Source organism: Habropoda laboriosa, unplaced genomic scaffold, assembly GCF_001263275.1.
Source record: "Habropoda laboriosa isolate 0110345459 unplaced genomic scaffold, ASM126327v1 scaffold22, whole genome shotgun sequence".
NCBI classification, from domain to species: domain Eukaryota; kingdom Metazoa; phylum Arthropoda; class Insecta; order Hymenoptera; family Apidae; genus Habropoda; species Habropoda laboriosa.
In genome coordinates, this window is record NW_017100261.1 from 614231 (window position 1) to 629829 (window position 15599).

The 15599-nt window shown below is 47.2% G+C and overlaps 1 protein-coding gene across 1 annotated transcript in view; it reads right to left on the reverse strand.

Annotated features, from left to right (window-relative positions):
- Positions 1–15599, reverse strand: part of LOC108572745 (LIM domain only protein 3-like) — a 43034-nt gene that overhangs the window by 12023 nt on the left and 15412 nt on the right. The window lies entirely within an intron of this gene.

Below are 15599 nucleotides of genomic sequence, written 5' to 3' on the forward strand. Positions count from 1 at the left end.
TATCACACGCACCGTATTCTCCAGACATTGCCCCCTCAGATTACCTCTGCTTCGTGCATTACAATACTTTTTACTGGGTAAAAAATTTGACAATATCGACTCTATAAGAAATAATATTAAAAATAGTTTAATGAAAAACCGAAGAGATTTTATGACTTTGCCAAAAAGAGGAGAAGTGTAAAACGAGTGAGGTATATTCTTCACAGCACTTAACTTATGGCACGAATTTGTTGGACGATCCAATATATTTAAAGTCCTACAGCAGAATTTACTTTAATTTCAATATTTTCTCACGTGATAATTATCAGTGAAAATTTCTGAAAAATCGGTGAACGACGATGTTTTTCGCAAACCGTGAACGGTTCCCCGCGTCGCGACTCTTAGCGTTGCTAAGTCGAGAGGAAGCCTCCGAGATTCGTGGGCAAACAGAGCGAGTTGTCGAGGCTGGAGGGTGAGAAACCCCAAACGGCAACACTTCGGCGGCAGTCAAGACCAGAGATGAGGTAGGTGGTGCAGCAACGGCGCGACAGCGGGGTGGTGGTTGCAGGGAATAAATTTTGTACTTGATCGCGAAGTCCCTTGCGCGGGTAGGGCGCGAGCCGGAGAGAAAGCTTCTATATTCTTGGTAGTTGCTGGTGTTCCTACTCAATTTGCATCAAACTATGGAGAGACAAGCAACCCCCGCCCATCTACAGCCTCCTCCGCAGAGCCACCGTTCTAGCACCTGATGGAGCTGTACGCCCACCCTCCCGCTTCGACGTTCTACAGTCGAGACTAACGCGTTTAGCAGAGACTCGAACCCCTAATCAGATCTTCCGCCTGGCACCGGGGTTTCTAAGGTGCTGCTAAGTGTGAAGTTAATGGAGTCAAGACGTTGCTCCTTCCTGCAGAGACGTTTGCCCGGTATAGCGTCAGGCAGGCTTGTCTGTTTAAGAAGTAACAAAAATTTTGCGCCCTGAAGAAGTTGTATAGAACAGAATTGCGATTTTCTGGGATGTATAAAGTGGTTCAAAAGGGTAGATACACATTGTGCAGGCTTATAGAGAGGAACAAAGGAGCCTAAAGAAACCTTAGCGAACGTACACACACTATCGATTATTATTGATAAATATTATCAAATAATATCGCATGAAAAAGTTTCAAAACACTTATCGATTTGCACTAATATTGAATCTGATACAAATTTTGTATACATTCGTAATTAATTTTGCAGAGACCAGTAGCAATTTTAAAAAAAATTTATCAAAAGCTTCTTCTATTTCTAACTATTTCTGACAATCCTTCGCAGCTTGCAATGCATAGTGGTCTGAATTTGTTTCGCGGTAGTGCACATTCAAAAATTAATCATTTCAGAGATAACGATCTCGTAGAATTTGTACCTACGATTTTGAAACACCCAAACTAGTTTTCAATTTTCCACAGAACATTTTCACATCGTAGACAGGGAGATTCGTAAAATTGTTCGACGGCTCGTCCTATCTCCGGTGACGCCGGCTGATATCTGGCCGCTTTATTTCGATAATGGCTGCTTACCTAGCGCGTTCTCCTGTTAATTAATTCAGACTGTCGGGGTATCAGGGAACTGTGACGCGCTAATTCGATCAGAAGTGAATTCGCTCGGTTCGGTAGCGAGGGCTGGTCGCTTTGGGGGAAGTGCGCTGCCTTTGCTTCCAAGACAGATTTACCCCCGTAGACAGTTGACGTCGCTATCTAAATGTCGCTGCGGAGCCGCGTCGGAATGCCACTCGATAATACACAACGCGACGTCTCGAATCTCGCGATTCATTGTCTGACCGTACGCCGCACGTTGACATGGAAATGTTCACGAGCTCTATGTCATGTCACGCGTCCCATCGATGTCGAATCACAGGGGTTGGGCTCGGCTTGTTAGGCTCAAGATTCGGAATGGATTGGACAATTTTTTCCTTTTTCCTTTTAATTATCATCTGCGAACGCGTGTATCACCAGACGAGAACAAATGTTCAGGGGAAGGAAGAGAAAGGAGATTCGGGGTATTTTCTAAATGAGAAAAAATCGAGTAGGAACGAGCTTCAGCTTGATTCGCTATTCCGTTTGGGTATTCAGCTGTGAAGCACGCGGAGGGAGCATTCGTCTTTCTATTAATTTCTACGCGGCGTGAAATTACGCGCCACCGACCCTAAGCTATATTAATAACCCAGATTACGAAGGAAATTAAGACAGCGATGGGCCGTTGATACCTTTAGGAACGCGGCTTTGTTGCTTGCCGGCGAAAGGGGTTGAAGGGACAGGATGAAACTGCGATATTTCCATGCGCAACGCTCCTCCATTCTTCGTCATCTTTGAAACGTCCTGTAATACCACGTCTTATCGAACAATTGCAACGCATCGCTCTTCTGCCTAACAGCTTCTTCCTCTCCGCTCGAACCCTCGGGAACCTTCTTTAATATCTTATAATATACCTCGTCTATCGTTCCTTCTCACCGATACTGTTCGCTGTTATGCTAATACACCTCTCGCATTAATATGTAACGAGCTCGAACGAAAAACCAGAGAAGAAAAAGAAGAAGAAAAAAAGAGCACGTTATCGTAAATATGCGCGAAGCAGAGAGGAGAGAACGTTGGTGTTCAAGTTCAATCGAGTCCGCGTATCGCGAATCGATCGGCTTCGTTCGCCCCCGTGGTTGGAGAAAAAAAGTTCCAAGGCAAAGCGCAATCACATCAAAGATTATTTCCGCCAATAAAACGGAAGTCGAGTTTCGTTCGACGGCGTGGGGGTGTGGGCCAGAAGAAGTAGAAGAAGGGTGGAGGGTGGTTGGTTACGAATCGTTCTCGGTCGCGGAACAAGATGAGGAGGGCCAACAACCATACTAAGAGATCGTCGAAGGGGAACATAAAGCGACGCGAGGGGAAAAGAGGAGAGCAGAAGCACGAGCAAGATAGAAAGGAGGAGAACGGTGGCAGCGAGAGGTTAACCGACAAGCACGGCAATAAATCTACCATTCGCCTGGAGCAGGTACTTATCAGTTCTCCAGGATCAGCCGCGCGACATCGCGGTGACTGCGAGAAAAGCCTGGCGGGCTCTCATCTCTTGAAATTGACGCTCGCAGTTCGAAGGCGAGCTCGTCAATCTCTAACGGTGTGTGCGTCAACTGGCGTAAGCGCCTGTCTTTATACCGCTCGCTTGTCTACGTATATTCGTACACACCGGTTGAGATCGGAGGAAATGCTCCGGACGTTTTCACGAGCGATACGCACGGTTGAAAGGCGGAGGAGGAATCGTCGAGGCCTCGATTCGACGCGCGATTATCTCAGTTTCACGGAAGCGTATTGGCTGGATACGGCCGTGCCGGCATAACCGTATGGATGGTCAGCACACGATCGATGCCCATTTCGAAAGGCTAAGCTCCCACTCTGCATAATTGCCAGTTAACGGCAACGAACTATAATGCGTTCGCATGAACGCACACGTGCATACGCGGCGCGCGTGTACGCTCGCGCTCTGGACACACGCGCCGTGATGCTTCGGCAGGGGTCGGTAGGCATCGATTTTTCCTTCCTTTTTTTCTTTTATTCCTTGTTTGTTTTCGAACGCCGCGGATCCCGTGCACAAAACGCGATGGTCCTTCAGCTCGCTGGAAATTGACAAAACAGTTTTTGGCAGAGCTGTGCGAGAACTTAATTGGTGAATATAACGAGGGAATCTGCCAATTATGGCAACGGCTTTCCTCGATAGAGTCGATCGATCTGGTGCTCGTAAGCACGTACTCGTGCTCATCGACGAGCATCGTTGAGAAGTACGCTACCCTGTACTCCATAATTCCAGATAAACTCCGGCTAATTTGAATGGGCTTCGGTGCCGGCAGCGAGCGTGTATTTCGAGAGACCGACAGTACCGGAAGTGGCGTAGGGTCCGCCTAAGTCGCTTTGGTCTACGAGCTGTCGAGCCGCCAAGGGGGAACAGGGTTAAACATGAGTTACCGTGGTACTTAAGTTTCCCATCGTTAAGTAGTCCCGTACCGGTCTGCACAAGCTTGATGTTCGACCGGTCGAAATCTTCCGTGTACCGATATCGAATATCGAAGTTATCCACCAGACTATGGCTGTAGCCGTAACTGTAACCGGCGGGCATTGTCGAGGTTTCGTTTCGGCTCGGTTCATCGTCATTTCGCGAACAAGCTCCGGGCAACTTGCTTCTGGATTATCGATGAGGAACGTCCGAGGCGAGTCTCCGGACCTCTATCACCAACGACGTTTCACGATATTTCGTAACAACTGGTTTCGTCGACGATAAGACGAAAGTAAATTTCAATCTTCAACTTCACTTCGGTTCGTCTTAACTTTCGTACAAATTGCGATTAAATTCGTTGATAAAAGTTGAAAATTTCAGCGTGGCTGTGAGCCGGCGTTAATTCACGCGTTTTCGATCAAATGCAAGGGAATGAAACGCGCAGAAGTAAATGTGCGGGATGTTTAAAAAGCGTTGATCGAATTTTCCGCTCGAAAGAGAGCGCACTGCCCTCGGTGCATAGCTGGTCGCTGTGGATGACAGGGATACCAGCAACCGATGGTGTTGACGTTCCTGTAATTTGGCTGGAAAATATCCAAATCGTTCGCGTAATTCTACCGGAAACTGTAGATTGTTTCGATGTTAATTCTGTCGCTAAAATCAATTTCGAAGTAGTTCACGCGAGTCATTTACTCGAACGCAGCCACGATATAACCGGAATGAACGATGGAAACCGAGTGCGTTCGACCGTCTCAACTGTCGCTATTCTTTTTCTTCTTTGCCGCTTTTATTTTCGATCCCGTCGTTTCTTTTCTTCTCGCAGTATACACCGGCATCTCCGGCGTGTTATACAGAATCGAGAGAGTATTCCGGAACGGATTTAATAAATTGCACCCCACGGCGGAATAATACGACCCCTCTCTTCGTGGAAGGGTTATGAATGTAAACCCTAAAATTAAGCTCACAATTAAAGAGATCCGTGGAGCCGATTTAAGCGGGTAAAACTCATTAGATGACTTACTCGCGACGTTTATTCCCGTAAGCTTGATCGATTTCCCTTCGTTCGAACGCGGATCGTGCAAAAATAGTCCGGCAGAGATCCCGGCTAGACGTACTTTTAAATACACCACGACGTGGAGGTTTTTGGAGGGTGAGCAGACACTGTGTCGAGGCTACTTTGGAATTAGAAGCCAAGATACTTCGAAGGCTTAATCAACAAATTGGTCCCCTAAGAGTTCTCCGACTCGTAGGACCGTGAACACGCATAATTCAAAGTTGCACGGGCCACGGTTTAATTACCAAATCTTGTTCCGGAGTTGGCTGCAGGAACCAAGAAACCTGCGAACTTGACTTCTCTGTTAATGTATAAGGTAACCGTGCTTTATTATCTTATAGGAAAACGCATGGTTAATCGTGCGTATTATCGAGACACTAGCAGCAAGTCAATGTGAAAATTTTGCTTTAATACGTTTGCACAGTTATGAAAAACACAGGATCAGCTCCTTATCCGGTAACTTACAGCTCCGACTAACAGCCTTATCTCGCCTAGGGCAGCTTGTTTGACTTCTAACGGTGCCTCCTTCTGACCGGTAGCACTTGATAACTGAATATCCTAGAGGGGAGAAACAGACAGAGCGAGGAAGAGAGAGAGAGAGAGGGTTAGAGTTCTGGTAGCGAGCTTAGCTAGCCTAATCCTTTCTGTGGGTCGGCTTTGCATTAAGCAAAGTCCATCAACTTGGCGTAAAGCTGCAGGAGTTTCAAAGACTGTCTATGGTCGAGTATTAATACAGTATTATCCAATAATTAGGGAAAATTTCATCGCGAACGGAAAAACTTGTACGATGTATCGATTCGTTTTGGATTACCCCAAAGGCAACAAAAATAATGATGGACGTTTTCGTTCTCGTTGCTCCTCGTTTTTTTCTTTTTGTCCCCCACGTTCTTGCAGCTCGTTTTATGGACGAGTCCGGCGAACGTTCGAAATGAAAGAAAAGAGAAGGGGGTTAATTCTTAGGAAACGAAGTAACGGCCATATTTCTCAATAAACAATAAATCAGCTAGGACGCCGAGTAAGGTATAACGCCCTCTCTTATATAGATCGGCTTTCTTCTTTCCTCTCCTCGTGTGACACATATCCTTTGCTAGCTTTTGCCCTTGGTCTTTCATTCTCTTCGGCTATCCTTCTTCTATACTCGTCGTGCCGTCTCTTTCCAGTCGCCTTCCAAGTCTCGAAACCCCATTAATCTATGGTTATCTACGGCGTGCGCTGGATAAGTGCGTCGGAATGAGCCATTTCACCCTTGGGAGTTCGAATCCATCCTGTACCCTCGAAGAGAAAGCCCATCCATAGACTGGCCCTTGGGCATCCTCTTTTACCCTCGTGATGAGCTGTGCAAAACTTTCTTCTCTTTAACGAGATCATAATGACAATGCCAACTGTGCGAAACGAGGATGTTTTGCCTCTACACAATCATCTCTCGATATCGTCCTGTTGAACGTTTTTATTTCGCTCTACGTAAATTCCCAAGCTCTATCTATAGTATTGCACGAAGGAACGATCAAATTGTATTACGTCAGCAGGTTGCCATCGCAGATACCTTAAACTCTCCTTCAACATCCGCACCGTCTCTCGTTCCCAGCGGTGAATAATGTCGGTAGGTTATCTTTTCACCTTCGAGTCTCATAAGTAAAGCGGAAAGCAGCCTCCCCCGGCTGTTGGTAGATCCGACCTAACGAACTAAAGAACAACTTTACTTTGCATGCGTTCAGGCAACCCCTGGCTCCCTTTCTCTCTCTCTCTCTCTCTCACTCTTGTCACATCGTCGTCGACGACGTCGAGCTTGCCCTTATCGCCGGGAAAGTTAAGTGGAAGAAAATGCGTCCTCTAAAAACGGGGAGACGGCGAGTAAAGTTGAAATTGATGCACTGGACGGGACCCTGAACCCGTGAGGTTTACGCTGGCAGCGTGTTGCCTAGGCTGTTCACCGTGGAACTTTTCGGAAGTTCGCCACGATGGACAACGATCTATTATCGTGTATCTGCCTCTTCGTGACAAGTCTATAAGAACAGCTGGCTTTTCTTATCGATTCCTAAAACAAGCGACCTGTTCCGTACCTTCGTCGTTTATCTCGAGGAAGATTCGCGAAACTGATTAATAATTAATCGAAGATGTTATCGCGTGGCGCGAGATAAGAGGGGAATTTAACGTCGTTTAACAGGCACCGAGCGAGATACGAACTGGCGATCGACGTACCGCGAATATCGTTTCCTTTACGACCGTCAACGGAACGAATCGAATGGACAAGCTGTCGAGTAGTACGCGCCGGAGTTAGTACGCTCGCCTAGCTATAGGTAGAGTGTTATTGCAACCGTATAGCAAACCGAATAGTCTAGGTTCCCGAACTGACGTTGGACGTGACAAGTGATATTATACCGAGTCGTCTAACTCCGTTGCAGCCCACTAGATACGGGGTGTCTACCACAGACGTTCTGTAACTCAGAAACCAATGTGTCACAGAGAGAACGGGGGCTTCAGGTTGCGCCTTAGTTTCATTGTGATCTGCACCAGACAGACTGCCAAGCGTTGTTTCACTCCGTTTACGCCCGTTATCGTCTCACACTCTAATAAGCAACCGTGTGAACGTTTCGATAGGTTCTGCGGATCTTCGATTCCAGCGAATTCGCAGACGTGCAAACATCATTTTTCCCAGATATCCGTAATACCGTCGAAGGGGGAGAGGGCCATTGTTTCACATTGCGACGCGTTGCGTGATCGTGACGAAGCATCGGGAATGCAGATTATAAATCGTATACACAGCGGCGGGAGGGAGGGGGGAGAGGGGATCGTTCGATAAATTTGGATTTTATTATCGCTAATAACCATCCGAAATTATTGTCTAGCGATATTTACGCGGAGGCTAACCTCCAGCGCCACACGGTCCGACCACCGTCGCGTACAGACACACGGAAAATTGTATAGGGGCTGGTGGTACTCACATAGGTGGATCCACCAATACGTTCCCGTAGATGAACACGCGCTTTTCGTGATCGTATTTTCGCCATTATTTACGCGTCGCGTGCATACGGTTTTCGCTTCTACGCGCGGGCTTACGAATGTTTATCGGCAAAAATTAACGGGCAATTTGTACCAGGCGCATTGTCGCCGGTAATTATTATTTTATCGACGGTCACGCGCGAGTGCCGCGGCTCGATCTCTCGCGCTCTCATTATTTATTGGCCCCCGTATTCGATTCGGCCAACAGCAGACCGCCGTTCGCAACCCGCCGCTTTTCGAAGAATTTGCTTAGCGGGCAAACGTAAATTCGCGCGATATTATCGCGGCAACCGGCTATTAAAGCGTTCGTCGCATAGTTCCACCAACTAATTTGCAATTAAAGTTTCCTTTTAACCCGCCCGGTATAGACCGCGTTTCTGCGATTACGCTCACTCTCTCCAACCTTTATATCACGCACACGTTCTCAAACCGATAAAACAATCTCTCTTTATTATATCGATAATATTTACACCTTTCCTTTCTCTCTCCCTCTCTCTCTCCCTTCTTTTCATCTCTGAAATCGCCGTCGTCGTAAACGTTAGCGTGCGTTCACGTTGTTCAAAGACCCGCAGAGTTCAATTACAAACGGCGAACACGTTTTCACGGCGTCTCTCGATCACGTTAACGTCGCCGAAAAACGCGTGCACCTAGAAGCCCGGGGACCGTAAGCGAGCGTTGTTTTTCATAATTGGCTCGGCTCATGCCAAGTCATGCACGGTGAAAAAAAAATTACATTTCGCGGCACGTCGCGTGTGTTGTTTATAAACGTATGTATATAGGAGCGGTGCATGAAAACAAATGATGTTTGTAAAACGTCTCTGGTCGTGGTACCATTGTACACCTATGGCGAACATAATCTCCACCTATGGTACCCAGGCCAGTATACGACCTGACGCATCGAAAGGAATTTCGCAACGGGAGAGAACGACACACACAGACACACACGCATACACGCGACAGAGAGTGGTGCACACGCATGAAGAGTCGTGTTTCGCACGTCACGCATCGCGGATGCACTCGATTATATTTCGATTATGGTTATAGTAAATCTAAGCGGGGGGTAGATAGCCCGAGGGAAATCGCATTAATTTCTATAACGACATTCGCCGCGGTGCGGCAATTTCGGTATCGTTTTATCGGCGACCACGTAACGCAAATACGCGACCGTACGCGTAGATGTGTACGATTCGCGTGCGTGTGTATATAATATAACTGTGTGCAGGTAGGTGTACACCGGTCTCACGGTGCACACGCGTACACACACACTCGCGTATCTGCCGTCCGCTTCAGCTAATTTCGTGTTTGCTCGATTAATTTCCCGCGTTTAACGGAATTTGATGTTTCGTTAATTATTCTGTCGTGCGCGCTTCATACCGCACGCATGCCCGGACACGCATGCAGCTCTCGCCCAGCACCGGCGATCGTTCGCTACTTTTGCTCGCAGCCATGTCTGTCGCTCCGCTCGTATCGTATCGGCCGCTAGAGAACTGCTGCTGCGATCCCCTAATATCACTTCTCGAATTGACAGCTGGCACGAATGTAATTTATACGTATTATTTTTTCTGTTTTTACCTTATTTTTTTCTGTTTTTTTTTTTTCAACCGAACGATATAAACGTCAGTTACGTTACGTGTTACTCGCGGTATCGTTTTTCAAATATCTACGAACAATAATGGCTAGAATAGGATGTACATGCTATTGAATTGTGTGTGGTTAAGAAAATGTGTTATATAAAGATTCTTGTCCTCTCTCTTTCTCTCTCATCAAGTTCATTCACAAAGTCTTGAAGGGTTCTCGCGCGTTTCACGGCGGGACGAATCGCGGGATGAATCAGTCACGCGACGATGCACGCGATGAAATATTAAAACAGGCAAGAAAGGCGCGAGGCGTCGTTAAGGCGGTAAGCTGACATTACTCGGAGCCCCGAACTAATCGCAACTTGTCAGAGTGATATAGGGCATGTGTATGCCTTATACGGGAAGAGTTTAATGCCCCGTTTAAGCCATGCCGAAGGCTTAGCCACGTCCATTTTCTAACAAGGCCCCTAAACCGGAGATTAAGCCATCAGTTTGCATGAGAGCGCTTCAAAAATCCGTGTGGCTTACGTCTAGACACCGGTACCGGCCGTAGAACCGTCCCCGGCAAACTGCGAATTAATTATGACGCTAAGAGTAATATCTCTTCTTCCCTCTTCCACGTACTACCGCGATAACCCGTTCGGTTTTTATCCGTCTTTTTTCATAAACCTCTCTCCTCCTCCTTCTACCGTGTCACTTTTGTTATTATCCACCTGCTGCGTTGGACGTTTGAATTTGATTGGACAAAAATTAAAAAACTTCTTCCCTCCTGCTACCCGAACCGGGTCTTATTTCGTCAGTCTACGTAGACGGCTGTGTCCACCTTTCGACCAGAGCAGATTTAATACGATCCTTTGTTCGTTCAAACGAGCCGGCGCGGCGTGCGAACTTGTCACTCATTTTTCCAATGGAATTGACGTTGATACTGAACAGAAGCAAAGATTGAACGCGCGTGTACCACCACGGGCCCAGCTTTGCAACGTTGCGTAGCCCCCATTATACATACACACGGGCCGTCGTTTGCTCGGATGTCGGATCCGTGGGGTGGGTTGGAAAACGGGGGGTTGGAGGCGGCGCGGGAGGAGGTTTGTAATGGGTGACGGTGTGGGCGCTGGTACACGTTGGCGTGTGTGTATGCATTTACGTGCTACGTTGCCAATGATTTATGTATACCGCTAATTACCAGCATGCACTGCACTGTTTTATCCGGCGATCATAGTTTTATTAGGCCAACCTGTGCATTGCGGTATTGTCAGCGCCAAAAGCACCGCCGGCGAACAATCCGTGCCGGCTGCGTGAAATGTGCCACGTTCACGGACTGCTCGCGATCGATTAACGTTTCGCACAAAGATTCCTGGCTATCGACGCTTCAATCCTGATTAATTTTAATCGGCTCGGTAAAAATTCTTCGTCACACAGGGGATATCACTTTTGTAATCTTTAAATCGCGAAATAACGTTTTCTTCCAGATGGTTTTAATCATTTCGATCTAAGGGATTTACCGTGGGAATTGGAAATTAATTTTTAAAATTTTTCTTCCCGTTTAATTAACAAAAAGTTCATTCCTCGTTTTAATATCGCGTATTTCCACCGATAGCGAAGAGCGTACCACGCGTGTAGCGGTGTGTTTTTTCCTTCGTTCGGCTGGATCATCATAACCTTTTATTTGGTATCTTCGGTTTAGCTACGCGCCCTTTACCGAACCTGTTGCCATTTGACCGCAATGTTCAATTTGTATCGGTTATCGCGTTCAATTAAACTCAGAGAGTTTTTGGCTCGGATTACCGTGCACAGCCGGGACGTGTATGAACGTGTGCTGCTCCGTCGCGGTGGTGGCGTCGTTGTAGCACAAAAGGTTGTACACGTGTAACCGTGAAACGAACCTCATGAAGGATGATCCCCGCGTATCGCAATCTTGGCTATCAACCACCATCTCCGTCATATCGCGACATTCGAAAATCGTTCAACCTTAATTCACGAGCAAACCAAAGCTCTCACTCTCAACTCACACTCAACTCTCATGTACATCTCCGCTGGTAGCTTCGAAACAAGTGCCAGCTCGTTACGATCGAAGCGTAGCACCTCTCGATTTCCCGCGGCTCGACCGTCGTTCCGCGGGGAGAATCCGCCGATCGTTCAAGTAATTCGATCCCGCGTGTCACGCGTTTCATTTATAATCGCGCCGGAACGTCTATTACCACGGGTTTGCGTATCGCCGCGAAACGAGGAGAAGAAGAGAGACAGACAGATGGATACACAGGGTTGCTTTCGAAGGCAGTTCCGACGAAGGGGATGAAACGGGTTGGCAAATGGGGGAGGGAGGTGGAACAAGAGTAGGCGGAGGAGCGACAGGCTGGTAGGAGGAGGAGGAGGAGGGGTCTATCGGTGACGCTACCGGAGCCGGCAATGCGAGTCTAGGTTATCCGGTGACAAAGCTGGTTCGGTTCGTGCAACGAGGACCTCGGTACGTCGGGATTATCACCATTGAAAATGGTGCAACTGAAACCCCACTGTTCGGATGCAGCGGCGCTTGAACGCGATACGCGGCAAGCTTTGCATCGAAAACCGGAAGCGAATTCCTTGTCTGTCGCGCATTTATTGGCGATCACAAAAGTCCAACCGGTGTTGTTTTTCTCTCCCTTCCTCCCCTACCCCCCACTCCCTCGCGTTATCGAAATTTCGCCTCTGATCGATGCCTTTGGTGTACGATTACCGATGTCCCGTGGTACCGATCTACGAGACTTTTCTCGCGTCGTTCTGAACCGGCTAGATACGGAGGGGGATGAACGGACGAGAGAGTCGATCTGTGGAAAGGTTTTTGGAGCATCGGTGAACGGAGGGGAAAGTACAGGGTGAAAGAGTTAGGTTTGTAGGTAAGAACGACGATTAACAGTGGAAGAGATAGAAAGGACGATTCGCGGGATTCTTCCAGGCCACTAAAGTCGGATGGCCGGCAAACGAGGTAAGGCGAACCACCCTCCGGGGGGTTGTAGCTAAATTGGCGGCAGTATATTACCGGTCAGACTCCCGCATTTAATTTGAATATAATCGTGAAAGGAGATCTCAGGAGCTCGAGGGCACTTCGCGACGCAGAACTGCGTGACGGTGACCGGAAGTGCTCCCGGGACACCGGAAACAAAATGGCCGGCTCCCTTCTACGCGACTCACCTCTTTCCACTCTCTCTCCTCTGTATCTCACTCTCTCTTTGTACGACCTTCCTACCCGCCTATACAGCCTATACCTCTGCCAACCTACGCCTCTCTCTCTTTGCTACCCTCCTAAAGAGCGTGAATTCGTAACGCGAGAGTTAACTTTGCATTGTGCGGCTTCGCGGTCGTCTCGCTCGAACATCGAAACGCTCGCCCGTCTTCGCGGGCTTATACTTACATACACACGCAATGCACGCAGACCTTGTCTCTCTTTCTCTCGTTTGCCGGAAATATAGTCATAACCGGGTAGGTATGATATATCGCTGCAATCGTTAATTTCTTGCACCGTTTTCTACCACCGAGCAGGGATTATCCGGAAACGTTTCTATTAATGTCGTGACTTACCACGCGTTTCGTACGCGGCTACGGAAGTTTAATGATTTTCGAGTAATTACGAGGCCAGGCGATGACTCGCGTGGGAATGCAGCAGAGCAGCGTGTTCGATAAGCGCTACGGAACAATAACAATTAAACCAGGCTGACTCGTAATGCCTAAATACAATATAAGCACGAACAATGGACTATACACCGGCGAGGGAGGAGCCGTAACACCGTCCTCGACAATGCCTGCTGTGCTTTCATAGACAAAAGACGATGGCTCCGAAGTTTCGTCAGGCTGGATACGTAAGTCTAAAAAGCAAACCGAACCTGTTCTACTTCAGACGTCTAACTGCGCGTATACTGTCTATCGTGATAACTCTCTCAAGAAATTCACTTGTCTCGGAATGACGTATATTGGCCAAAAGATTCGCAATCGCCTACCAATTCCGTCCATCTTCTACTAATTCTTCGTTGATTCGAAATTGATCTCGTGGATATCGATAGCGATTTATCTCATTTCGATGGATTTGCACGATAAAAAATTTGTTAAAAAATTTCTTAAAATTGCTAATTTTTTTCTGGAAATTTTTGTGTACCTTGCAATGGACAGTGATCCAAAAATTTTGGCCCATAGTTAGGCAACTTTTTTAGAGAAACAAATCTGACAATACTTCAAAGATTCTCCTCTTCTTCACCGTCATTGTCAACACATTCTTGGAATCTTCTTCAAACGGTCTCCAGAGAAAAGAAAACATATACACGTACAAATTCTCCATGAAAGTGTTAAATTTTTTCGAAGCACCCCGTATATTTCTGTTTGCATCGATAAAGCGTGGTGCATACTAAGTACCCTTATTTTTAAAACCCACGAGAGAAATCTGTTGCTATCGGAACAATTGATTGCATTGTCTCACGGCGAACCTGCATATTCACGACAATTACGTCGACAACTTTTATTGACACCGTAAACTCAACGGAACATACCTGTTAATGGATAAACGGCGTACTTTTATCCGGCTGTACATCTCGGTAGGCGAAAGCACGTAAGTTGCAACGCGAGTAACAGAGAGAGAGAAGGAGACCTACCCTTACGAGTTTACGATGTACGACTCGGCTTAGGAGCGTATGATTAAACAACTCAGGTGTTTTATGCTCGGCTCGTGGAGATCGCGTGACCCAACGGCCACATCCGTTTCCGCTTTACCTACGGTCAACTGCTTCGACCCCTAACCAATGGTTCGCCTTAAGGGTTGCACGTTACCTTCGACCACGAAAGAAAGTATACTTTCGACGTATCTTTAAGCAGTAATCGGCTTCGCTCGATAGTCACGTGCTGCCCTAGGAGCACGCCGAGCCCGCCAACCTTTGCCCGTGTATGGACGCTGCTGCCTACCTTACATTTTTCTTCTTCTTCTTCTTCTTCTTTTCATTTTTATTCCCGGCCCCTTGCACACGATAGTGCTCTATTACATGGTAAAAAATTCTATTTTTAATAGCTGTTTATATTTTAAATTCAGCAAAGGAACATGTAAACTGTAGGTACGAGCGGCGAACACAGGCACTCGATTAATCCTGGCAACGATCACCACGAACTTTCTCCATTCACTTGTACCTCCTTTGTATCCAGACCAGACGCAACGATTACGCCCGCTGATATCGGTCAAACCGAGCCAGCCAAGTTAATCCGCAGAGACGGAAGCTTTCGTAAAGGGAGAAAGGTCGTAGAAATGGCAGAGTTTGACATTAGGCGCGAGCGAAATGTCGCATCAAACACCCCCTTTCTAAAGCTCGACCTGGCCAAACGAGAACTTCCCCCCTCGTTGTATTGTATTATACTTTCGAAACCTTCTCGCGATCGATGCATGCTCCCGTTTAATTTCGACCATAACACTCGCCGTCGAATATTCCACGAATAATTCCAGCTGGAAAATTAATTAATTTGCTAATTTCGGATTATCGGGACGTGGTTACGCAGGCGAACGTCTCTCGCGGAGAGAGAACCAGGCGGATATTTGGCCTGCCGCGCGCCCTCGGGATTCGTTAGTTTTCCGGGAAATTAGCCAGCGTGATTTGCATCTGACGTACACCTCCAGGCACCTACACGTCGCTCGCATAGTTCGCCAACTCTCTCGACTTTCCACTCGGATCTCCTCTCTTGCCGGATGTCTCAACACCCCTCTCCCCGCTCTTTCGCGTCAATTATGCCCGTCACGGCTAGAAATTTCACCAGCCTCCTTCGTTAACGCTGTAATGGATTCATTTTTCACGAATTTCACCTTTCCCGCGAAACACACGTCTACACGCCAGATGTTATCTATCTGAGAATTTGAAAAAAAGCATCGTTCTAAGCATCGTTCGATATCGTAAGGTAGCTTTACCTTTTTTTTATGGTTCTTCCATGATGTCGAGGATATTTTAAAGAAGAAAATAGGAATTCATCAATCGGATTT